The sequence below is a fragment of the Macaca thibetana genome, chromosome 2, assembly GCF_024542745.1.
Source record: "Macaca thibetana thibetana isolate TM-01 chromosome 2, ASM2454274v1, whole genome shotgun sequence".
Classification (NCBI taxonomy): Eukaryota; Metazoa; Chordata; class Mammalia; order Primates; family Cercopithecidae; genus Macaca; species Macaca thibetana.
This window is the reverse complement of record NC_065579.1, coordinates 159,392,682-159,420,500: the sequence shown is the minus strand read 5'-3', so window position 1 is coordinate 159,420,500 and position 27,819 is coordinate 159,392,682. Positions and strand designations below refer to the sequence as shown.

Sequence of the window (27,819 nt, the reverse complement as noted above, 5' to 3'; positions counted from 1 at the left end):
ATCAACTCTGGCCTCCTACATAAAGTAAGATTATGTTTAGTTAAGGCATAATGTGAGAGATGAGGATAAATTCAGGTGTGACAGTAAATATATTTTAACAATATACCCTAGAAACAAGAGTAATGATTCTCAAACCTTGCAATATTGTTAGGATCTTTGGGGTAGTTTTTGCAAAATATAGTTGCCCAAATACCAGTCTAGAGACTCCAATTTTAGATATGTGGGAGTAGAACCTAGGAATCTGTGTATTTTAAAATCCCTTAGCTGATTACGACATATAATAATCAACTAAAGTCGAGTTTTCTGAAGTATGTGGGCCAGCTACAACTCAGGATGCCTGAGTTCCATTAATAATGGAGCCCAGAAATTTGAATTTTAACAAAAATCTGAAGAATATCTTGTGTATACTAAAGTTTGAGAACCACTGGACTAGAATATAGTACAATAATATTGAAAAGAATTTTTTTCATATTTGGCTATTTAAACATTTTCCTTCTATTTTTAAATAAACATTACTGTCAAAATTTATGAATGATGGGTAAAAATTTTACCTAAAGAAAATATTAGTTTTAGGGTACGTATTATCATTATTACTACAGGTTTCAAAACCAAAACGGGAAATAGAGATAACATTTTAAGTCATCTACAGAGGGTCTACCAGCACAGAAAAGCATTTCACCTAGGAAATGCCATGCGTTTCAGTGTTTCTTAAATGTGTGTGTTTTGCTTTGACTTAGTTTTTTATTATCCATTCCTTCTTTAATTAGAGCAGTAATGCCAATACATAATATTTGTATACTACTTTACTATCTATAAAGAAACTTCATATATATTAACTTAATCCCTACAATAACCTTGTGAGGTAGATAGGAAAGGTAATATATATTATCACATTTCCGCCAATAAGAAAACTCTTAAAAAGTTTATGCAACTTTCCCAATCATAAGTTTGCTGGTATTTCTGGTGATATGTGGACTGAAACCTCTAGATGTAAATTTCATGCAAAACTGTGTGAAATTTAAAACTTAGGATTCATTTCTAAGCGTTGTGAATCAAACTCAAAATAGCATGAGAGTCTCTAAACTGCAAGTAGGCCATAGTCCTCTACCAACCTGTGGGTTCATCTTACTATATAAGTTCATTGTACTTTATTTATTATATGGTTAAAGAATAGAAGGAGGGTGGAGCTCAATTAACCAAAAACAAATGAACAAAAAAGTGAAAAACAAATAAAAAATTGGAATACTCATCCATTATAATACTATTTACCCTGCCTACTTGCAATTCAATCCCCTATAAGCCCCTTTGCCTCAGTTTCCTCTTCTAAAACATAAAATATCAAATGGCACTTTCAAAGGCTAGCAATTTCCTTCTCAGCTATGATGGTACTTTAAAAAGTGCAACTAAATATACAGCTAGAATAATACTGACATTTGCCCAGTCCCTACAAAAATCCTGTCAAATCAACTAGTCCAGTCCACTCATTTCATACATAGGAAGTAGACCTAAAAAAAACTTATGTTACCCGAAATAATAGCAAATTTGTTGTAAAGCTAGAATTTAAAAAAAAAAATTATCTTTACATCAAAGTCAATTACAATACACACTTGTGAATAGGCAATGCCTTGTTTTCATAATCAAAAAGAGAAAATGGTCATTTTAATACAAAAGGAAGAAGGTAATTTATAAAGGGATGTTTAGGCAGGAAGTGGTATCAGAAGCTGTTTTTCCAAAGTAAAAAGGCTCCAAATTTATTTACAACAAAGAAATATGTAATATATATATATATATAATATACATATAATATATATATATAACACACATATATATACACATGAGAATGTTATAAACCAGCTAGACATAATCATTTGTTTAGACCTCAAATATTTGTATAGCTCTGTGCTGAATGCCAATAGAAGGTTCTGGAGGATGAATAAGACACAGACGCTATCCTCAAGAAGCTCAAGGTTTAGTTGGAAGATGTGCTTACAAACAATGGCAATACAATGTGAGAGCTGATATTGCTAAGTTATGCATATAAACGTTGCTGTGGGAATGTGAAAGAAGGAGCACCTCAGTGTCTGAAATGACTGAGCTTAAGTGAATATCTCTGACAATCCCTGTCTTCTCCATTTCCAATTCTAAATTAAATGCATCCCTGTTTATGCCTAGAATTGTTAAAGAATTTTTTATATATACACTGGTAGGAGAAAAGTAGTAAAGTGCACACATCCTAACTTTTCCTTGAGTAAAAACAATTTTGGAAAACTAAAATATATTACAGAATTTTGGGACAGCTACTACGAAATCAGGGTCTGAAACAATTTGCCAATTTTTTGCAAATGTCCTGTTCTTTTTTTTTTTTTTTCCCACTGACTCATGCATCAGTTACTTGCACAGCAACAGGGACACAAGGTGGCACTGTCGTGCTGACATTCATTTCAGGGCCCTTTCTAAATGGACAAATTTGTAAGAGGCAAAATAGACCCTATTGTGACAACTAACACGAGTTGTAATACTGGCCGCCTTCTGGGTCTACCAACATTAACACTGGCCTAAAGAGGAGTATTTTGCATTTCATGAATATCATATCATGCCTATATAGAAATAGGACATATTCTCTGATGATTTCCCCAAAATGTCATGTGTGTATTCAAAGAAATGTCCAAAGGCATAGAGTGCAGCTTTGCCATTAGGAAGTCAGAAGTGAACTGCTTGTTATTGGCAAGGCAGTGGACGCGGATCGCCTCTCCATCTAGTGGCCAGTGGAGAGGAATGGAGCCATAGTAACCATGTTGCACTTCATTCCATCAAAAACAGTCCTTTTACCAAATCACCCATAGGCAATTAAGTCCGCTTGTCTGACAAACAACAATTTTTGGTTTATGGCATTCATTCAATCATTGAACACATTCAATAATACATTATGACATGTAGTTAAGCTAAGAAAAATCATCACAAAGTTAAGGTGCCTGTGCTCTCTCAAGCCACATAAATGTCTGTTATTCTTCCCTTATTACCCACTCTAACTTTTCTCCATTTATTTGTGACTTTTAGACAGAAAATGCAAGCAAGATTATCTACATACATAACTACTTAAAATCATACGGTCTTTAAGATGAAAAAATATTTTAAAAAGCTTTTCCCCTCATTTTACAAGAAGGAAACTGAGAGACAGAGAGATGGTGATTTACTCAAAGTCACAAAATCAGAACAAAAAACCAGACCTCCAGATTTAACCACTTTAAATCCTTTTTGGTATTGATTAATACCTCCTGATTCCCCAGGAAATGCTTTTTATACCACACCATAAAGTTTCTTTCAACATACCAGGAAAATAATTTCTTAAAATGTTTTTTATTCATATATTTTCAGGCTAAGGTGATATGAATGAAACTATTGTGTATAGGCCCTACCACATCTTCATATCCATAGGTATATTTTGAATGTGTTATAAGATCACAATTATTTTTATATTAAGGAATTATATTCATTCAACATTTAGAAAGCAAAAAAGCAAGTGGGGTAGGGAATAGGTGGAATGTGCTGGTCAAAATTACTATACAAAAAATGGTTTCAGAAAGCCATTATGTGAAACAAAACCTGAATCCATTCAGACTGCTAGAAGAGTTGTTTTTTGTTTTGTTTCATATAAATTATTTGACTTTGTTTTTAAAAAGGAAACACACGTACATTTATTCAGCTAATCACTTCATCTATTTTAATTCAGCATGTGATGCAGTTTGGGGGCATGTTTTGGAAATGCTTTGTTGGTAAAGCTTCTTATCAGAACAAATTAAATCTGTCCACCAACTATAAAAATCTTCTCACAACTCCGAACCCAAGAATTAAAGGGCAAAAGGTATGAAGGAAACTTGGCAGTGGATGTTCTAGAAATGTGAGATGTTTTGACTTTCTCTTCTATGATCTTCTTTGGTGGTACCACTGGAATCTGCCTTGGAGTGCAAAGGGAATTTAGATAGATATGCTTTAGAGAGATGCAAAAACCAATGCTGTACAGATAAGTCAAATGCCTTTTAACGGGAGTTAGGGAAAAAGTATTTTTATTTCATTATACTTCTAAGTTTAGAAGCTTCAAAAGCACCAATCCCTCAGCTACCCTCAGCTATACCCCTGTACCCTCAGCTTTATCCCTTTACATTATCTCAACTTATCTCTACTTGTTTCTTAATCATCTCTAGTTGTCTCCCTTCTAGAAATGAGGTGAGGGGATAAAGATCATTGTTGATTTGGAGAACTAGAGAAAGTAAGGACTAATATAAAAAGTAAGTTATTTTTGCCTTACCTAAAGCTAAGATAATAGGTAAAAGTCACCAAGAAGATGGAGAAATTAGTAAATATGTTCAGAACCAGAGTGTATTTATTGGGCCAAGAAGAATTTTAATGTGTCCAGTATTTAAGAAGAAAAAAACCCAAAAATTTTATAAGGTCACCCTTAAAACGTATTTGTCTAGTCTATTTAAATAATAAAAGAAAGGAACATTTTTCTCACCGTTTAAATGTCCCTAAATAAGGTATTTTTGTTTATTTAAAATGACAGCCACATAGTTTTCACATACACATATATATATCAACCATTACATAGCCTGGAACATTTCTAGTTTTCTGCTAGTAATAGCTTTTTTTTTTCTTTTTTTACAAAGTTTCAAGTTGCTACCTGAAAAAACTGACAACATTAATTTTCTCTTAATTACATTCCATTTATAGGAAAGAAGCTCATACTATAAAAGGAATTGCAACAACAAATCACAATTTAATTACAACAGTAATTCACAGAAAATTTTTGAAAAGGTAAAAATGGCAAATATCTAGGCTAATTCAGTAAAAAACAAAAAAGTAAAGCCTTCTAAAAATTAGAGAAAATTAAAATTTAAATAATTTTAAATGTCTGATTTTAAAAAGTTTAAATTAAGAATTTTCCCCATAACAAAATAGTGCTACTATGTATAAGATTCATAATTATTGCCATTTCTACATTTTTAGTTACAACCAATTGGGCATCTTTTTGATATCCCAAAATCTCAACCTCATACCATAATTTTATATTTATTGAATGTAAATCCTTACATTAGTAATGCAATATAAAAACTTCCAAATAGATTGACCTTTTAAATGCATAATATGAACATTAAATTCATCATATCTCAAGACAGAAGTATTCAGTGCCAAAATTACTTCCAATACCAAGAAGGTAAACATATTATGCTATAATTACCACATTTTCTATCAGAGTTTCAAAGGTAAGACTGAATATTCAGAATTAATAAAAATACGTTCTTCTTCCCTCTGGAAACTAGATGAATCAATGAACTCATAGTTCTTGTTCCTTGTCTCAGTATTCTCACTTGAAAATCAGTAGCCAGCTTTCCCCAAGTTAAGACAATTACAAAGGTTGCATTGGTTAACTGAAGTACAAAACACCAGGGCTAGAGTTTCAACTGAGTGTCAAAAGATTCCAGAAAGGCAAGCTCCGTGTCCTCAAGCTGATTACTTTCAAATGAACTATAGAATTACCAAAAGGCTTGATCCTGGAGTATAAGAGACGTTATGAAGCCAAAGTCAAGCATAATTTTTCCACAGTTTAGTACAGAAATAGCATGCCACTTATTCGTTATTACAGTTGAACAGCTAGAGTGGCGAAAAAAAAAAAAAAAGCCCTTTTTCTTATAAGCCCTTGAATACTGTTTCTAACATAGGCTGTAGTGGTTACTACATACATGATAGTAATTATAGATAGCATATTTCTTCCCATAGCCTCATCAGCTTGCCTATGCTGAATGAGAACTAAGGGAGCTCAAGGATATTTTGATATATTAAACATAATTGTCATCAACATTATTTGATGATTAATGTGTAATATCTATGTAATAGAAAAAAAAAGAATTCAGGCATTCTCGAGAATATCTAGGATATGTGTATTGCCTTCATGCTTTTGGTAAAGAATAAAATTGATCTTGCTAGTTTATTTGACATTGGCTGTAGTTCCTGGCGATTATGCAAAATGCTAGAATTTATTTAAGCAATGGAAATATATGAAATGGGTTTTTCAAGAAAATTACAAGTTTCAAGTTTTGTAAAATACCTACACACCTATATATGACTTGAAAGCTTGGTGTAAAGTATCAAATGTAAATGCTGACTGTATTGGCATTGCAAATAATCCATAGGAATTGTATAAAATAACAAAAATGGCTTACACAGTATGAAAAAAAATATTTTAAAGGTTTGGTTTCTAATTTAATAATAACTCTGGCAGGTACACAATTGTCCAATTGCTAGTGTTTATTGTCCTTGATGGAGGGTAAACTGTTTCTATATAGGTAATACTTGATTTTTAAAATGTCCCTGAAATAGTTACATAGCCATGCAAATGAAAATATTTAGAGTTTCTTTTCAGTGCTTTGTGACTTCTCATGGTAACTTAGAGCTTCACTGGTTAAGAAAGTAAGGGATGAGGATACTATTTTACTTATGTTGTACAGTAAAATATGTTTCCCACCAAAAACGTAGCCTGTTAAAATATATTTCTAAATTGACCTCCAAGATAAGCCAGGTTTAACGTCCATTTTCAACATTTAGACTTTTGAGGCCACCCTTGAAGCTGAAGAACCCAGGAGCTAGCAGCATTCAAAGAATATCAACACCAGTTATTCTTTTGCCAGAAAAGATCACTAGTTAGCAATATTAGCCAGGTGCTGCTGCTTCAACATATCTTGCCAGATGTTGGGGTAACACGTTTGCTCAGGGCCCAAATTTGGCTTCCTATATGGCAGCATGACCGGCCACTACTGAGAGTTGGGCAAGTCCATGAACACATCCACTGATAATTTCTATATTTATAGAAAGCCAGAACATGTGTAGATAATCACACAATTAGATATTTATGTAGTGCCAGATTTTATGAATACGAGAATTTGTTAATTAGCACAAGGACTAATCATTAAAATTCAAAAATAGATAAATAAACAGGAATGCCATTTATTTGTTAACATTTCATGGGGAAAGTATGCAGCTGCTATCCTTTTGATGAATATAGACTTCTGGAGATAAAAATGTGCAGAATAAAAAATATCTGCAATTTTTGAAACCCTAATGAGTAAAATTCAATAAATCACTATATAGCCTTTACATTAAAAATAATCATAGTGATTTAAGTTAAAAAAAAAAAAAGAAAAAGTTTAAACTGGCAATGCTTAGCATTTGAATTATATGGTCTGGTATTCCTTTTTTTTTTTTTTTTTTTTTTTTTTTTTTTTTTGAGACAGAGTCTCACTCTGTCACCAGGCTGGAGTACAGTGGCACGATCTTGGCTCACTCCACCTCCCAGGTTCAAGGGATTCTCCTGCCTCAGCCTCCCCAGTAGCTGGGACTACAGGCGTGTGCCACCATGCCCAGGTAATTTTTTTATTTTCTTTTAGTAGAGATGGGGTTTCACCATGTCGGCCAGGATAGTCTTGATCTCCTGACCTCGTGATCTGCCCGCCTCAGCCTCCCAAAGTGTCCTTTTTTTTTTTTTTTTTTTTTTTTAAATCTACTGTTTGGTCCTTTTCAAAGAGCCAAAGCTGATTTTCATCAGATAGGAGTTAAAAAGCACACACACGTCACTCAGTACCAAATTGTTTTAGCTACAGGGCATGGCAAAGCATGAAATAACAACTTTAGAGCACTTCCTCATGTGGGTGTGTTAGATAACTGTCTGCTCCAACATTAAAATGAAACACACTGTGACCTGGCCAAGACTTTGGGGATCTAAACAGGCAGATATCATGTGCTGATAGGAAGAGCCCACTCTAACCAATAAGGCTGATTAATGAATTTTTCTGGCACTCTGTAGCGCTCCTGTGACGCAAGCCTTTCAGCTTTCCAAATCCCTATACAGTAGAGTACAGTGGTTTTAAGTTTATTTATGTACATTTTATAATGTCCTTCTGTATTTAGATTGTGACAGTCCCTTCCAGAAAAGGCCAAGATTATTTTTCATACTAAAAATATTTTAGATCTACTGAAGGTTAAGAATTATAATGCAAAAGAAAACAGACACATTCTAAAAATTAAACCAAACATAAAAATGACTACATTATTACTTGCTTTTATTCTTGCTAGAAGGTTAAAGGAAATTTTCATTTTCTCTTGAAACTCTCTCCATTTTTTGTTTGCTTGTGGTTAACATAAACATACATGAAGTGAAATTTTTAAAAATATTGTATCTGAAAAGAAGCTGTGATGTATTTATCCACACATGTATGCCTTCGTGTCATACATGTACATGTATGCACAGATATCACTACATATATGTGTGTACAGAAAAAGAGAATGACTGATAAAGACATAGACAAAAGATTTCTATTGATAAAAACAGTAGAATTTTATATGGTCCTCACAAAGCTCACATAGAAAATGACAGGTGCATGAGACATGCACACTTTTAACATACAGTATTAGTTTTGAAACAAATTTTTGGGTCACAGTCGGAAATGGCATAAAGTATATATAAAATTGTATTTGGTAAACAAAATTATTGTGTACCATATTAACAAAAAAGACTCTCCTAAACTTCCCCTTAGACCTTAGGGAAAAAAAATCTGACGAGACCTGATTGAGCGTACTTAGTATTTGTACTACTCTTGGCCAAAGCCAGCCTATCCAGTTTAAAAAAACAGTTCAGGCAAGATAAGCAAAATGAAAGTCTCAGAATAAATTTTTTAAAAGAAGAGGTAAAAAAGTCTTTCAGCGCAAAAGTTCATCACCTTCCTGAAATAATGGATTTTTAATAAACATTTTACTAGGTTTGAACCTTGAGAATGTGTTTGGGAATCTGCTCTAGCGTCCCAGGTGGGTTAAGAATATTGCTTTATGGACTTCTTTGTGTTGTCAGAGAGGCCTAATGGAATTAAGGGGGGAAAAAGTCTGCCACTTCTATTAAATAAATAATTTATTACAAAAAGATGATTGTTATTATCAAAGATCTCTACAGATCAGCATCCATTTTCTAACATTGCTCTGTATATGCCGAAACATTTGCGTGTCTATGTGACTCAAATTTTACCAAATGAATAGCAGTTTTACTTTGACAAATCTGAAATAAAATTCCATTAAGAAGTCCATTTCAAATGGACCTTATTAAAATAATCCTTTCAATTTTGAAGAACACTATTCTGGGAAAACTCTTCAACAATGTCTGCTAGTTTGAAATGTAACTTTTCCCACTATAAAAGGAAAAAAGAAATAAAGGAAAAGAAAGCACCACAAAACTGTATTTGAAATAAAAATATATTATTTATGCTCCCCAAAATGTTAAATGAATACTTACAGTTGTTGTGCAAGATGGCCTGATATACTTCATAGCTTCCACTTTGTAAAAAGATGGCCAGCCCCTCACTCCACCCTCCCCAAGCATAAATAAACAGTAACATACTAAAAGGAAACTGTCCTAGGATAAAAACTGGTTGTTAAGAAAGTTCGCATTCTTACTAACCAAAGTGATATTCCTATAAATGTAAAAGCCCATCTGCAAAATAAAAGTTAGAAAACAGAATACCTTGTTTAAAAATACATCCCCCAGATGCAATGTTTCTATGTGTGTGATGACAAAAATAATTACTCAATTCTTACCCACCCTCAGCAACTACCCCTCACCTTATGTCCAATGGCATTAAATAAACATGCTGGCAAAAAGTATTCAACCTGCTTCAAGGATTTAAACTGTAAATATGGACTTTAAACTTCAACATAAAACAAAGAACAAGAGTCTCACTTTAGTAATACCCACACTGGCAATGCAGCTAAAACTCATTGGCAAATAACTAACAAAACCGAGTTAGCAATAAATAAGGACAACATGATATATAGACAGACAGATGGAATTGCATAAACAGACAAGAAAAGCAAAGAGACAAACATACGGAAGGGTCTGTTTTAAAAGAGTGAAAGATTCTGATTTATTTGGTACTTTAGTGAGAAAAATAGATTTGTTTGTAATTATTTTTAAAGTAACAAAACTGAATCACAAGGGCACACCCCTAAGTAAGTAGGAAGAAAATTAGTAAAGGGTAGGCCTCCTACAGATGTTCTAAATTTTAAGCTAGCACTAGCTCTGTCAAACTTAAATCTGCAAATTAAAATTCAAGGAGGAAAGAATAAAGGCATTGGGGGCTAAAGGAGATGACAGAGGGGGCATTGAGGAAGCAGGAAATTTTTTTTTTTTTTTAAGAAAGTTGTCTGCCCTACCTTCTTCCCCAGCGCTGAGTTTCTCTTCTTATAATCGGTGTCTCCCTGGAAGTACAGTGTGAGTGGTAATGACTGCCTGCCTCCCTAATGAGTCCATTTTCCTGCTCTTGATGTTGTGTATATACACACACTGCAACCTACCTTACAAACCACAGAGACGGGAAGAGAGAGAGAGAGCAAGAGAGAGGAGGGAGGGGGGAAGAGAGGGAGAGAGAGACAGAGACAGAGCAAGCGAGTAAGAGAGAGAGAAGAGGAGAGAGAGAGAGAGAAAGAAAAACAGAAAGAAACAGAGAGAAAGGCACAGACAAAGCCCTCCTACCAGACAGCAGACAGCTCTCCTTCCCCTATCCAGCAAAATGCAACTCGTCTAATGCAGCAACAGGTTCAGTATTGCCAGGCTAACAGAGTGAAAAAGGTATATTCTCTATATCATTATTGCTTGCAAATAAACAGTTTAAGAGCAGCTGGCTCCACCTTCTTTATTTATGCTCCATTATGAGGAATGTATTGTTTCAGTTCTAGCAGTACATGTAATTATCATAAATACATTTTTTGCATATAAGCAGGAAATAGTGAAATGCACAGCTTATTTATGCAATCTTTTAAATTTATTTTTTAATGTGAGAAGAATGTGAACAAATCAGCTCTGACAAAAGCCTAGTAATGATTTTAAAGTCAGAGCAGTCTTAAAGGAGGCTCTGTAAGAAACAGACTCCATACAATAGGAAAACTAATCTCAGACGAAACTGATAACTGCAAAGAAGAAATCATGGCTCAGTTAATAAATCAAGACCATATACAAAATTGCAGACTTACAAAATTACAGACCAAAACAGAATTAAGCTTAATTAAGTAACTAATAGGCTAGGACCCTAGAAGAAGGGAGATTGGCTTCTCATTTGAAGCATCTAGCTGTACAAACATCACAATGCAATGTACTCTGTGTGAACAGGTGCAATGCGTATAGTACATAGTGGTACAACGACAGAAATAAATCCCATAAGAAGCTACCATCACAATCAGGACAAGATTTCATAGAATATAGGACTGAAACTACAGCAGTTACCCTTAATCTTTTATTAGGAGGGAAAAATAAAAATAATCAATGCTTCTAAATAAACTTGCCTTAAAAGATTTAAAAAAAAAAAACAGTTTTTCTTTGTCTGATACTTCTAACCAGATTTTTCCTATATTCTAGTTCCAAAATTACGCTGTTATTATACTCCTCACCCCATCATATGCTTCCCACCCACTTTCCCCATTCCCAGGTGCCCTTTCTCCTGTAAGTGATATATTTGCAGCTATAGAATTACAAACATCAGAAAACAGAACTAGTTTTAAGCCAGTCTCCTCATCCCCCAATTTTTAAAAACTAGACTCTACTTGATGAGTCATATCTCCTTCTAGCACTATATCTATCTAGACACCCATCTCCCTTAATATATTTCTATACAGTTTGGCTATGTGTGATTTAGATGGGACTTAAGAACATTATAATACAGGTAAAATTTTCTAAAGAATATTTACACACAAATAAAAAATGTAAGTGCATTTGACTTATTCAAACCCTGTGTTTTGGCAACAATAATCCTAAGTATATTAATTGTAAAAATCATCCTTTGTATGTGGTTTTGTGTATTAACATGCTTCAAAAATTAGAATATGTCTCTCTGCATAAACAAAACTACCTTGAAACAAAAGCTTCAATTCCTTTGTTTAAAAAACTCAGTTTTCAATTAAAAATTAAATAACTCTTTCAATATATAACTTATAAATCAACTGTATCTTCACCTTATTCACAAAAATCTTTAAGAATGTCAAATAAATTTTGGGTCATATTTAGAATACAGATCAATATTGCTTTAGCTATTTTCAGGGTGGATAACCTACAGCATAGACATTAGAATGCAATGGCTACCTATACATTATACAAACTATCTTGGAAAAATTTCTAGTAAGAAACTAAGAGTCCAGACCACTCTAGTCTCATTGTAATCCACCAATTCAACCTCTCTAGTGCTGCAGTAGTATATTACCCTCCCGAGGGTGGATGATTAAGCGGAGACAGACACACACTAAAAATAATTTAACAGTCCCCGACTTCAGGTCACTTGTTTGTAGAGAAACTTTTCCAAAATATATTTAGTGTGCCCAAGGTACCAGCATGTATCTCCTCCTCACTATTTGGCCTGGCAGCTCTGCTTTTCTACTATTGCCCTATTGTTTCTCCGAAGATTTACTAAAATGTGTTAAGAAAAATGTCAATTAAAAAACACATAAACCTCAGAGTTTGACAGATGGATTTGAATTAGATATTTGTATTTTCTGAATTTTTAAAATAAGATTCTAGGTATTTTATTTTGTTTCATTTTGTTTTCATTAAAGGAGAAGACAATATTTGATTTCTACCAGCAGGAATCAAAAGGAACATAAAGGACCATGAAGGCTCTTTTCTAAAAAACAACCTGAGAGCTAAATTTAAAAGGAAAACAAATCTTTTCCCTTAGTGAAAAATGAGACCGGGCACAGTGGCTCACACCTGTAATCCCAGCACTTTGGGAGGCCAAGGCAGGCAGATCACAAGGTTAGGAGTTCGAGACCAGACTGGCCAACATGGTGAAACCCTGTCTCTACTAAAAATACAAAAATTAGCTGGGGGTGGTAGCACGTGCCTCTAGTCCCAGCTACTCGGGAGACTGAGGCAGGAGAATCGCCTGAATCCAGGAGGTGGAGGCTGCAGTGAGCCAAGATCATGCCACTGCACTGCACTCCAGTCTGGGCAACAGAGCAAGACTCCGTCTCAAAAAAAAAAAAAAAAAAAAAAAAGAAAGAAAGAAAGAAGAAGAAGAGGAAGAGGAAGAAGAAAAATGTACAACATCTCAAAACTTTTCCCATGTCTGTACATTTTACTAGATTCAAAGCACAATAAGTGGTACATTGTTAGTACTTACTGGAATTCAAGATATTCTTTCCCTAGTTGGGACTGGAGACAATAAGGACTGAAGAAATCATTGTAATTGACTACCATACTATGGAAGTTATAAAGTTATTAAATTAAATTGCTTCATTTGTTGATATGTCATGGGGCAATTTGGTTCTGTAGAAAGATCCTAAACTGAAAGTTAAAAACTGGTTCTATCCCAACTTGATCTATAGATTCAATTCAATCCCAATCAAAATTCCAGAAAATTATTTTGTGGATAAGAACTCACTGATTCTAAAATTTATATGGAGAGGCAAAAGACTCAAAATAATCAACATAATATTGAAAGAGAAGAACAAAGTTGGACAAATGAAACTACCAAACTTCAGGACTTACTATAAAGCTACAGTAATCAAGAATGTGTGGTACTGGCAAAAGAATAGACACAGCAGATCAATGGAACAAAACAGCCCAGAAGAAGGTCCACATATGTATAGTCAACTGATCTTTGACTTAAAAGGAAAAGCAATACAATGGAGCAAAGATAGTATTTCCAAGTGGTGACGGAACGAATGGACATCTACATGAAAAAAAAATAAATCTAGACACAGACTTTACACTCTTCACAAAAATTAACTCAAAATGGATGGATCATAAACCTAAATGTAAAATGCAAAACTCTTAAGACTCCTAAATAGGAAAAAATCTGGATAACTCTGAGTTTCACAATGACTATTTTAGATACAACACCAAAGACATAATCCATGAAAGAAATAATTGATAAGCTGGATTTCATTAAAATTAAAAAGTTGTGCTCTGCAAAAGACACTGTAAAGGTAATGAAAAGACAAGCCACAGACTGGAAGAAAATATTTGCAAAAGATGTATCTCATAAAGGACTGTTATCTAAAACATGCAAAGAATTCTTAAAGCTCAACAATAAGAAAATATTATAACCTGATTAAAAATTGGTCAAAGACTTTAACAGTCACCTCACCAAAGAAGATATACAGATGGCAAATAAATATATGAAAGGGGCTCCATATTATATGTCATTGGGGAAATGCATATTAAAAATAACAACGACATCCCACTATACACGTAATAGAATTGCCCAAACTCACAGCAATGACAACATCAAATGATGATGAGGATGTGGAGCAACAGGAATTCTCATTCATTATTGGTAGGAATGAAAAATGGTCCAGCCACTTTGGAAGACAGTTTGGCAGCTTCTTACAAAACTAAATACATATACAGTCCAGCAATTGCACTGGTTGGTATTTATGCAAAGGAATTGAAAACTTATGCCCACACAAAACCTACACACAGATGTTTATAGTAACTTTATTCATAATCGCCAATACTTGGAAGAAATTAATATACCCATTAGTAGATGAATGGATAAAATATGGTACATCCAGGCAGTGAAATATTATTTAGCGCTAAAAAGAAATGAGATATCAAGCCATGAAAAGACATGTAGGAAACTTAAATATATATTACTAAGTGAAAGAAGTCAATCTGAAAAGATTGCCTTCTATACACTGTATGTATCTATACACTGTATGATTTCAACTATATGACATTCTGAAAAGGCAAAACCACGGAGACAGCAAAAACTCACTGTTTGCAAGAGTTTAGGGTAGAGAGAGGGATGAACAGAAGAACACAGGATTTTCAAGGCACTGAAACTACTTACAGATACACGTCATTATTTTCAAAACCACAGAAGGCACAACACCCCAAGAGTGAACCTTAATGTAAACTATGGGCCTGGAGTATTAATAATATGTCAAAGATGGCTTATCATATGTAACAAATATACGACTCTGGTGGGGGATATTGATGACAGGGGAGGCTGTGCATGTGTGAAGGCAGGGGGTATATGAGAAATCTCTGTACCTCCCCATCAATTTTACTATGAAACTAAAATTACTCTAAAAAAATAAAGTCTATTAAACAATAAATCAAAAGAAAATTGGTTCTGGTCCCAGCATTGCCACAAATAGCTTGCATACCCTGGGCAAGTCATGCAACCATCCTGAGTTTCAGTTTCTTCCTATGCTAAAAATAATAAATTTAACAGGATGGAATTGAACAGCATATCATAATAATAGTTATTATAGCCAATGCTTAAGTGCTTACTATGTGCCAGGAACTGTTCTAAGTACTTTTTATTTCTTAACTCTTTAAAGCCTAACAATTGCCCTATGATTAGGAATTATTTTTAGTCTCATTTTCAAAATGAAGAAAAAGAGAGATTAAGTGACTTGCCTGAGATCACATAGCATAATAATAATAATAGGATTTGAACCCTGCCTGTCTAGCTTAGAGTTTATGTGCTTAATCCCTATACCATACTGTTTTACCCAATACCTAAAGATAGTTAAGGCCCCATCCAGCCATAAGATTCTGTGGTTGTGAGTCAAATCCAATAAGTCCTAATGATTTCTTACTCTATCTGGCTTACTAACACAGAATAGTGAAAATTTGCTGTTCAATACCCATAGCTCTCAATACATTTGGTTTAATGGTACAGCAACTCCATCTAAAATACATACTCTATCATGCATTCTTAAAGGTTGCATAGTTCAAGATTCAAATATCTAATAGTAATGCAAATAATTGTTTAAAGAACTAAATAATAAACACAATAAAACATTTCCTATTTTCTATAGGCTGAGAAAGGAATGAAAAAAGCAAGAATTCAATTGTAAAGGATTGGTGTATTTTGGGGGTTTTGTTTGTATGTTTGTTTTTTGAGACAAAGTCTCGCTCTGTTGCCCAGGCAAGAGTGCAGTGGTGCAATCTCGGCTCACTGCAATCTTCGCCTCCCCAGTTCAAGCGATTCTTCTGCCTCAGTCTCCTGACTAGCTGGGATTACAGGCGCACGCCATCATGCCCGGCTAATTTTTGTGTTTTTAGTAGAGACGGGATTTCACCATGTTGGTCAGGCTGGTCTCAAACTCCTGACCTCGTGATCCACTCGCCTCAGCCTTCCAAAGCGCTGGGATTACAGGCGTGAGCCACCACTCCCAGAGAGCAAAAGTCTGGGATTAGTGGGTCAAAATGAGTAAGTGCTACACTAAGTAAATGACTGCCATTGAAGACACCACCATAAAGTTAATTGTATGTGGCGTAATTAGACAATAGTTCTTTTTTCTTCTTCTTCTTTTTTTTTTTTAGACCAAGTCTCACTTTGTCGCCCAGGTTGGAGCGCAGTGGAGCGATCTCGGCTCACTGCAAGCTCCGCCTCCTGGGTTCACGCCATTCTCCTGCCTCAGCCTCCCAAGTAGCTGGGACTACAGGCACCTGCCACCACACCCAGCTAACTTTTTGTATTTTTAGTAGAAACGGGGTTTTACCATGTTAGCCAGGATGGTCTGGATCTCCTGACCTAGTGATCTGCCCGCCTCGGCCTCCCAGAGTGCTGGGATTACAGGCGTGAGCCACTGCACCCGGCCCATTAGGCAATAATACTTAACCTTGGTCATCTGTTTTAAAATTGTATCCCATTGGGCCCAAGGACAATAGTAGGCCAGGAATACCATCCTTAAATGGGAAAAGATGTATATCTAATTTAAATTCTAATCAACAAATGTTTAAATTTAAAACTAAAATAAAGTATTACATGTAAACTATGTAACTGGAAGTACAGTTATTATGGCTGGAGGATTTTATATGCCTCCCCTCCCTACTAGACTAAGAGACTCCCTCCCCACCATCACCACCTTCTTCCCTTCTGCCCCCCAGAAAAGAGGCCTTACTTATTAAGCTTTGTTGGTCTAGCATCTGGCAGTACACCTGTAATATAACTGAAGCTCAAAAAAGTTTTCTTGAATGAATGAATGACTAAAGAAACAACAGTACATAGCATTTATAAACCTTGGTTAATTGAAAACCAATAAATTTGAGATATAAGGATGATATAAACAAGTAAACAGCGCTTTGAAAAATGTATTAAGTCACATATTAAACATATCCTTATCTTAAGATCTTGTGACAAAAATAGAAAAAGTAATCTTCAACTTTGCTGTATGTTTGGAAGAATTTCACAATAAAAAGTTTGATAAGGCTGGTTGCAGTGGCTCATGCCTGAAATCTCAGCACTTTGGGAGGCCAAGGTAAAAGGGTCACCTGAATCTAGGAGTTAGAGACCAGCCTGGACAATATACTGAGACCGCATGTCTATAAAAAAATCATCCGTGTGTGATGGCATGCACCTGTAGTCCTAGCTACTCGGGAGGCTGAGGTGAGAAGGTGAGAGGATTTCTTGAGCCCAGGAGGTCAAAGCAGCAGTGAGCTATGGTTGCACCACTGCACTCCAACCTGGGTGACAGAGTCAGACTGTGTCAAAAAAAAAAAAAAAAGTTTGATTAAAAAGGTAGTCATATCTCACACCACTCAGAATGGGGATTATTAAAAAGTCAAGAAACAATAGATGCTGGCGAGGCTATGGAGAAATAGGAACGCTTTTACATTGTTGGTGGGAATGTAAATTAGTTCAACCATTTTGGAAGACAATTTGGTGATTCCTCAAGGATCTAGAACCAGAAATGCCCTCTGACCCCATAATCCCATTACTGGGTATATACCCAAAGGAATATAAATCATTCTACTATAAAGATACATGCACACATATGCTTACTGCAGCACTATTTACAATAGCAAAGACATGGAGCCAACCAAAATGCCCACCAATAATAGACTGGATAAAAAAAATGTCATACATATACACCATGGAATACTATGCAGCCATTAAAAGGAATGAGATCATGTGCTTTGCAGGGACATGGATGAATCTGGAAGACATCATCCTCAGCAAACTAACACAGGAATAGAAAACACCGCATGTTCTCACTCACACGTGGGAGCTGAACAATGAGAACACATAGACACAGGGAGGGGAGCAACACACACCAGGGCCTGTCGGAGGGTGGGGGGGCGAGAGGAGGGCGAGCATCAGGACAAATAGCTAATGCATGCAGGGCTTAAAACGTAGATGATGGGTTGATAGATGCAGCAAACCACGATGGCACACGTATACCTATGTAACAAATGTAGAATTTCTGTACATGTATCCTAGAACTTAAAAAAAAAAAAAGATATTCCCATGCAACTAGCAGAATTTCAATAAACAGTATTTCTGAGAAGAAAATTCAGCTTCCCTTCATATTTCATTTATCTATTATTTCTTCACATCTATAACATAAGTGTTCGTAAAAACCTGAAGTTGGCTTCAGAGTATTTCATAGCAATGGAATTGTCCTCTTTGAGGAAAACATCTTGATAAGCTGCTGGAGTCAGAGAGTGAGGCATGAATAATTCTTGTGGGGTTAAACTGTACTACATAAAAAATGAGTAACAATTTGAAGTTAAGGGAGCACAGAGATGAGAGGGAGGAAGAAGAGGAGTAGTGGGAATTCCCAATGTAAACATGGACAGATTTATTTTAAGTAATGCCTAATAATAAATTCTATGAAGCTTATGTTTTGTGATGCAAATATTCTCCTTCTCTCCAAACTTTCAGGAAAAGAAAATATATATTACACAGTCTTATATAGTAGTAGAATGAAGAATCAAAGAATGAAAAAATGAAGTTATTGCCTCACATTCGCCCATATACTGTAGCCTTTATAATCACAGCAGTTGCCTATTAAGACAGAAAATATTCCCACAGTTCCTCGGAGTGACCAGTGGTAGAGTGAACAGTGGCCAGTGAATAGTAAATAGCAAAGAGTAGAAAATCAAAAGTATCTTTAATATAGAATGACTCATATCCATATGTGGATGCAAATATGGATCATCCTCCATACGTGGATATGAGTCATTCACCCTTTTCCACAATTATAAAGGAGAAATATGACCATGGGGAAAAGTGGCATGGAGTTTAATATCTGAATAAGATTATTATGCTATTATAGCTGTTGTTACTACTCCTATAAGCTGATCTTAAATGATATGAATATCTTCAGAAATTCAGAAGAGGGTACTTTTGTGACACAATCAATAAATGCTAAATCAATGGATTACAAAACATAAAAATGTTATTTGTAATAATTCCCTGGCTCCAGAACAATGTATTAGACACATATACCATATGAACTCTTCCTGCGGACTACTCAATCCTCTCTACTAAACAATCTACAACAACGCCAGCAACTATCTTGAAAGTTTCCACACCTACGTAATTTACTTATATGTACAGTTTATATTTAATACAAAAGGAAAGAGAAACTACAGAGTGCATTCTATAGGAAAAATAAGAGTCACTTTCATTTTCTATAGGAAAAATAAAAGATATAAAAGATGCATCTTAATTGCCATAGATGTTTGTCAAGCAGGTTGGTGAGATCCTTACTGTTTGGCCTGGTGAGGCTATACTCAAAAACTCAATAGTCTTCATATCTTTCCAATATACAAAAATTGCTACTATTAATAAGAATGCTTTCTTAAAAGTTATCTCTACTACATGTGTCAGAAACTCAGCCCAACATATACTTTCTCATTTAATCCCCCAACAGCATTATAAGAAATCTCATTTTCAGATTATACATAAACAAAAAGAGGCCCAAAGACACATACCTAATAAGTAGCAAAGGTCGGGCCTAACATCTATCCAAATGGAATGTGTGAGGAATAGAAGGAGGGGCTTTATAAAATTACTCCAAAAATTATCTAGAATAATACACTGGTAATATTAGGTAGGAAAAGAAGAATAATGATGGGGAACAGATTTGAAAGGATATATGTTCCCTAGATAATTTCAAAACTTAAATTTTATATTTGTTTGAGGAAAAGTATATTAGGTATCTCAAAGTAAAATTTAAAGACAGGATAATGGAAAAGACTAGTATATTAAAAAATAACTTTCGAAAGTGACGAAAGAAAACATACCATGAACCAGTTTGATTAAGGAGTTGGAAACATTAGGCAGGGCACGGTAGCTCATGCCTGTAATCCCAGCACTTTGGGAGGCCGAGACAGGCAGATCACCTGAGGTCAAGAGTTCACAACCAGCCTGGCCAACATGGTGAAACCCCATCTCTACTAAAAATACAAAAAAGTTAGCTGGGCGTGGTAGATATTACAGAATATTTGATAACATAAAATAATTAGATAATTAAATTCTGAACTTTTCCAGGCACTACATTTTTACTATTACCATTATTTTAAGCTACCTTAATAGTGTATAGAAATAAATAATAAATTAGAGAAGTTTTAGGTAGTGGTGAGTAGCAGTCAAAATATTTATAGCTCATAAAGAATGGGCTCAGAAGAAATGTTGCCATGACTAATCAAAACAGATGCTGGCTTTAAATACAGTGTGTATTCCCTGAATATCAACTCTAGCTTTAGGTGTCAAATCAAAATCCATCTCTTAAAGCAAATCAAGAAAAGTTATATGTAGTTTTACCACTAAGTTCCTTCCCCTACTCTCAAGAAATTGATTCTCCAATAATTAAAAACTATACGCTCCATCAGTAAAAAATATTTAAAACACTACACAGATCACTGTCTGTTCTCAACTCCATTCCTATCTAAATTTTAGATTATTACTAAAATTTTAAGGCTCTTCCTTATTTGGGTGTGTATTTTCTATTACTTTTTTTTGTGTTTAGATTTACCTTTTATTTTTTAATTGACATATAGTATTTATACAAATTTATGGGGTATAGGTGATTTTCGTTACATGCATAAAATGTGTAATGACAACATCAGGGTATTTAGGTTGTCTAGCACCCTGAGTATTTATAATTTCTATGTGGCTTTTTTTTTTTAATTTATTTTATTTTATTTTTTTAGTACACTCTTCTAGCTATTTTGCAATATAGTTTTTTGTTTTGTTTTGTTTTTGAGACGCATTCTCGCTCCGTCGCCCAGGCTGGAGTGCAGTGGTGCGATCTCGGCTCACTGCAAGCTCCGCCTCCCGGGTCCACGCCATTCTCCTGCCTCATCCTCCGGAGTAGCTGGGACTACAGGCGCCCGCCACCACGCCTAGCTAATTTTTTTGTATTTTTTAGTAGAGACGGGGTTTCACCGTGTTAGCCAGGATGGTCTCGATTTCCTGACCTCGTGATCCGCCTGCCTTGGCCTCCCAAAGTGCTGGGATTACAGGCGTGAGCCACCGCGCCCGGCCAGAATATTCTTATTAACTACAGTTACCCTACTCTGCTATTGAACATTAGAACTTCTTTTGTCTAACTGAACGTTTGTACCCATTAACCAATCTTTCTTCATCCCCAACCCACTCAATCCTCCCAGCCTCTATTATCTATCATTACTTTCTGCCTCCATGAGATCAACATTTTAGCTCCCACATGAGTGAGAACATGAGATATTTGTATTTCTGTGCTTGGCTTATTTCACTCAACATAATGACCTCCAGCTCCATTCACGTTGCTGCAAATGGCATTTCCTTCTATCTTATGGCCAAACAGTATTTCATTGTGTGTATATATGCCACATTTTCTTTATTCATTCATCCATTGATGGACACATAGGTTTAATTTCATATCTTTGCTACTATGAATAGTGCTGCAATAAACATGGGAATGCAGGTGTTCCTTTGATATACTGGTTTCTTTTTGAGGGGGATACTCAATAGAGAGATTGCAAGATGATCTGTTTTTCATTTTTTGAGACATGTCCATACTGTTTTTCATAGTGGCTGTACTGTTGATGGGCTGTATACATTCCCATCAACAGTGTGTAAGAGTTCCCTTTTCTCTGCATCCTTTCCAGCATCTGTTATTTTCTGTCTTTTTAATAGTAGCCATTCTGACCGCCGTAAGATGTTATCTCATTGTGGGTTTTGATTTGCATTTCTCTGATGATTAGTGATGTTGAGCATTTTTCCTATACCTATTGGCCATTTGTATGTCTTCTTTTGAGAAATGTCTATTCATTTCCTTTGCCCACTTTTTAATGTAATGAATTGTTTTTACTGTTGAGTTGTTTGAGTTCCTTATATATTCTGGTTATTAGTCCTTTGTCAGATGAATAGTTTGCAAATGTTTTCTGCTGTTTAAAAGGTTTAATTTCAAAAAACAACAACAACAACGACATCCTACAGCAGTTATGTGTCTATTGACTTCAATTTATTCACTAAAATAGTTTGCATATAAATGATGGGTAAATTCCCCTTCCAGGCACTCTTTCTTTTTTTTTTTTTTTTTGAGACGGAGTCTTGCTCTGTCACCCAGGCTGGAGTGCAGTGGCCGGATCTCAGCTCACTGCAAGCTCCGCCTCCCGGGTTTACGCCATTCTCCTGCCTCAGCCTCCCGAGTAGCTGGGACTACAGGCGCCCGCCTCCGCGCCCGGCTAGTTTTTTGTATTTGTAGTAGAGACGGGGTTTCACCGTGTTAGCCAGGATGGTCTCGATCTCCTGACCTCGTGATCCGCCCGCCTCGGCCTCCCAAAGTGCTGGGATTACAGGCTTGAGCCACCGCGTCCAGGCACTCTTTCTATAGCAGAAGTTAAAAACTACAATTCTCAGATGGCTTTGCCAGAATATGAAGCATTGGTATAAGATCAAAGGCAAAGACAGACTTCTTCCCCTCTCCTGCATTTGGCACTGAAAACCTCAGCAATGGTGCTCCAACAGGCTCTGCAGCACAGAACTCAGGATCTGGGCTCTGGACTGCTGATTGCAACACTGGTTATGCAAGTGCAGAACAACAGCAGCCACCACAAGTAACTGGAAGCTCCAGCAGCTGTGACAAGCACAACAGAATTCAAGAAACTACATATTATCCTGGATTTTTGAAGTGTCCATAAGAGTGTGGACACACCTGGCTTCCTACAATGCAGTGAGATTGGTGATTCCAACAACCACAGCAAAATGTGGAAGCAGCAGCAGTGGCAGCGTAATACTTATAAGCTCTGGATAACAAAACTATCCCTTGCTTTCTGAAGGAATTTGTTACTAAATAATATTGCCACCTTCTGTTTGCTCCACCAGACTTTCCAACACTTTTGTAATCAATTCCCTGGATTGACGTTCCTCTGTTCTGAGTCATTTCTGTTTGTCTGGGCATTGATTAATATAAGCCCATACTCCAATATATGCATAATTATTTATAATATACATACATTACTACAATACATACATTACAGAATATGCAGCAATAGACATTTTGAAAGACTGAGGTAAACAAGAAGTAAACATTCTAAATTTGGGGCTCTATTTATAAACAATTTAAAAACATTTTGCTCTTACTGCAAGAGCAAACTGCTCTTGATGTTCTTACTGAAAAACATTAAAACAAAAAATTTGAGTAAATATGTGTCATTCTCTATGCCTTGGCTTGGTTTTACACTTTGTAAAACAGTCATTTGAAAATACAGTACTATTTTCAGGTTACTCAGATATAATGGTTGTCATGGGTGCAGAGGAGGGGTGGTGGTAAGTTAAGGGAGAAAACCTCACAAAATAGTAAATTCAAATGGAAGAAGAGTATCAATGGCTTTGCTTACTACATCACAATAATCAATTTTCAAAACTAATGACCAATTATGTAAAATACTTTGTTGAAGTTTGACTAGTAAACTTCCATCTTCACAGATGTAGTAAGTCATTCCTATAAACTAAGAGGTGTATCATTTTATTTTTTAACAAAAGAATTTTAAAATTAATTTAAAGATTGCATTTGAAAGATCTTAAAATAAGTTATAACATTACGTTCCAAGTTTTAAAAATATGCCAATACATTTTTGTACAATTTTCAACATATATAGAAACTAGTTTTACAATTACATTGGTTTTGGCAAGAAAATCACATTGTAATGAAAAGAATTACAAACATTCAATATGAAATGTTTTCTCCATAACCACAGGTCCTTCAAAAAGCAGTTACCTTCTCAGTCACTATTAGTACTCTACTTTAAAAAGATCGAATATGTTACTTTTCAAAAATACATATTAGAGAGCATAGTATTGACAGTCACCTGTCATAACAGAAAAGGTGAGCAAAATTAGAACCCTTGTCATCCTGTAAAAGAAAAATGCATCACTGCCATAAATTTCTTATTACTCTTCAATACTCTACCTCTGGATAACCAGGGAACCTCAAGTGGTGCCAATGATATTCATGGACCATTCTCCATCTTATTACAAAGTATCATAAAGGTTCCACTAAAATTTTAGGATTCTTTCACATTTGGCAACATTATTTTTGACTACATTTTAAAGCTTTAAATTAAAAAACGAAAACAAAGTGACCACATCAATGATGTCCTACAGCACTTGTGTATACTTCTGACTTGCAATTTATTTGCTAAAATAGCTTGTCTATAAAAGACTGAAGGGATTTCATGTGTAGAAGTAGTTCTGTAACCTGACTCAGCAAGCCTTTTTCTATTCCATTCCAACCAACCACTCCAATGTTCTAAAACTATGTAACTATAGATAACATAGGTTTTCAAGAACACAGTTTTACTGTAGGAGAGTATTTTGCTGTTTAGTCACAATCTCCTCCAGTGATTATTTTAGTGATTTATAACAACATAGTTCTTCAAATCATTTCAATTGAACCTAGCAAATATCATTGGATGAAACGTTAGAAATATTGGTACTTTCATTTAACTATACAGTAAACATTCCACACTGCATAATTCGTCCAAATACTTGCTTTTGCAAATCTTCAGCAGTTTTCTATATATAGTCTAGCAGTATTTGCTGACAAATGTGATATTGTTTGTTGCTATATTATTTTTCATACATCATTTCAGCCATTATTGCTCTTGAAGAACAGTGTTTCCAATGGTAAATATGTTTGTATTTTAATATTTTTTTTAATCCCCAAAAGTCTTCTAAATACTAATTTAATGATTTTGTAAAGTCTATACTGAGACTCATGTGACATTAAACACTGCTTGATTCATGATCTAGATAGATTTTAATGCCTTACCAATGAAATGGTCTTCCACCATTACACACCATACACTGAGGGTGACATTCTTTTTCAATGGCAGTGAATATAAATCCACATTTCAAATAGACTTCTTGATTATTTTTGGTTGATCAATTTTCAAATATTGCTAAATCATCATTGTTCTTACTTCATAATGTAGTTTACCAAGTGTTCATAATATGTTTTAGGGATGCTCTTGTTCAAATGGGCTTGGATTATTAGTATTATCTTTTCTATGCTTTTTTTCAGTCAGTTGTCTGTTTTGTTAGAGTTAGTTTTAGTTAATCTAATCTGTCACTAATCTGTGACTCCACATAACAAGGCATAGATAAAATTTAGTAGCTCCAACTCTTTAACGAACTCCACTCTCTCCCATCAGGATGTTCCATTTAAGCTGCAATGCATGTAAATAATGCTCTGATATTGCCCAGCTCTATCTGGGCATATTAACTACTGGTAACTTTAACTTCTTAGATTTTTTTTAAATAAAAAACACAAAAAACAATTTTTATTTCTTCTCAAACCCTAATGTATCATCTTGCATATTTCTTGGAATGGACGGACTTTATTTTTGAGGCCACTATTCTACAGTATGGACTTTGGACTCAGATTTAAAAAATATTTATTGGCTACGTATACTTAAAGCAGGTTACTTATCCATGAATCTCACATAGCTCATCTATAAAATGAGAATCAGAATAACTATATCCCAGAACTGTTTGATAATTACATTAGATTGATAATAAGAGAGAACATTTTTTGTGAACATACAAAGTGCAAGGCTCTAGTCAAAGCACATGAAATTTATTAATTCTTGAGTACGGTGTCTATACACAATGAGCATTTGATAAATATTAGTTTTCTTCCCCAGGAAAGAGAGAGAGAGAAAGAGAGAGTGAGAGAAAGAGAGATTAACTGTTCAAAATAAGCAATATTGATTAGGGCGAATAAAGTTGGTTGTTTACATGCCTATTTCTTCCACAAAACCTCAAGGCTTCTAATCATGCTGTAGTCACCCAAATATTGTTAAGTGAATATACATAGGGTGACACCATAGCTTGCTGTTTATTATCTGTAAAAATTACAGCAAATCCAGCATTGACAGGATGTTCCATTAACTGCACAACCATTGCAAAACATGCTATTGTTTTTGCCAAATTCTATTATACCGTTGCAGAAAGGGTAACACCCTCCAGAGCTTTTGAAAATACAATACTCTTTGATTATTTGTACTAACAGATGGGACATAAGGTATGGATAATCCAAAAATAATTTGTTTGGGTTTTGAAATGTGTTTTCATATTTATATCTAAGCATTGGCATACCTAATATTCTATAAGAATGAATGTACTTTGAACAACAAAACTAGAGTATGAAAAGCTGACTTAGAAAAAAGTTTAACACAAATTGGTTTCTCTTATCTTTTTCCTTAATACCTCTGTGTAACGTATACCGCTTTGATTACTCCAACTACAAAGAACTCACCTTTTCCCAGACCTTATCAGATTATCTAAATGTTGATTTCTACAGGAATATTTTGTGTATAAAGCAGGGAATTCTCATCAATAAATCTGAAATCAAGTTTGTGTAGGTATTTAAAAAATCAACAGGAATATAAAATATGTCATCTGCTTCACAATCAGGAATTTTTATTTTTAATAAATTATTTTATTCCTTTGTGTATTACAAACCATTAATGTCCTCCACAACTCTTTTTTTTTTTCAGTTAAGAAACAGGAGGTAGAGAAAAACTAGCTTGTGATATACAATATTTAGTTATGTAATCCATCTGATATCTTACAAGTTTTCCTGTCAAATTCATACTGCTCTTCTTTTTTAAAAAGATAAATAAATTATTGTGAAATGTTTAAATATAGTAAAAGGAGGAATAATAAATACAAGGTATCACTGTGTCTCAATAAGAAACTGAAAGATTAGCTTTTCATCTTACTCTTAACTACTCATGGGCCATACACTCTATCTCTAGGTGTATGGGAAGCAGAGTGCTTCGGTAGAAAGAATGTGGGCCTTAAAGTCAAAGCCTGGATTTGAAAGAAGCTTCCACATTCACTACTTGTGACCTTAAACACTATTTTTCCAGAATTTCAGTTTCCTCATAGCAAAGAGAAGGCAAAATTATTAAATGAGAACATAATAAAGTGTTTAACCCTTAGGAAACATTCATTACATAATAATCCAATTTCTACTTTTTTTCCCAAACCAGAAATTCTCAAATTTTGTTGTACTGTAGATCTGTTCTTTTTTTATTTTTATTTTTTAGAGATGGAGTCTCACTCTGTTGCCCATGCTGGACTGCAGTTGTGTGGTAGTAACTTACTGCAGACTTAAACTCCTGTGCTCAAGCAATCCTCCCACCTCAGCCTCTGCAGAGTGGCTGGAACTACAGGTGTGTGCTACTGTGCCTGGTTTGTATTATAGATCTCTTCTAACTACTAATGATTCACATCAATAACTGATACTTCTCTATCACGTAAGTTATAAAATTTCTTCACATAAACTGTTGAATTAAATCCTCACTGTCACTCTGTAATCAGACTTTAACCTAGGCCATCCAGTGCACTCAGCATTCCATCAAGCCTGCTCCCCTATTTAAAAAAAAAAGTTCTCGCCAGAACTAACAGTTTTACATTAAGAAAATGATATCTAACAATAATAAATATTATTAAACTATTTGGCTAGGTCCAAATAAGGACATATTCACATAAATAT

General features: G+C 34.8%; 1 protein-coding gene across 21 annotated transcripts in view; it reads right to left on the bottom strand.

The window, feature by feature from the left end:
* The window catches only part of ZBTB20 (zinc finger and BTB domain containing 20), an 811,121-nt gene that overhangs the window by 751,778 nt on the left and 31,524 nt on the right, over positions 1 to 27,819 (bottom strand). For 6 of the 21 annotated variants that reach the window (XM_050781927.1, XM_050781932.1, XM_050781934.1 and 3 more), the window contains exon 1: positions 10,249 to 12,639. The exons of 14 other annotated variants lie outside the window; for them this stretch is intronic. The gene's annotated coding sequence lies outside the window, so the exon portion shown is untranslated. One more of the 21 variants, XM_050781925.1, reaches the window with a different exon arrangement.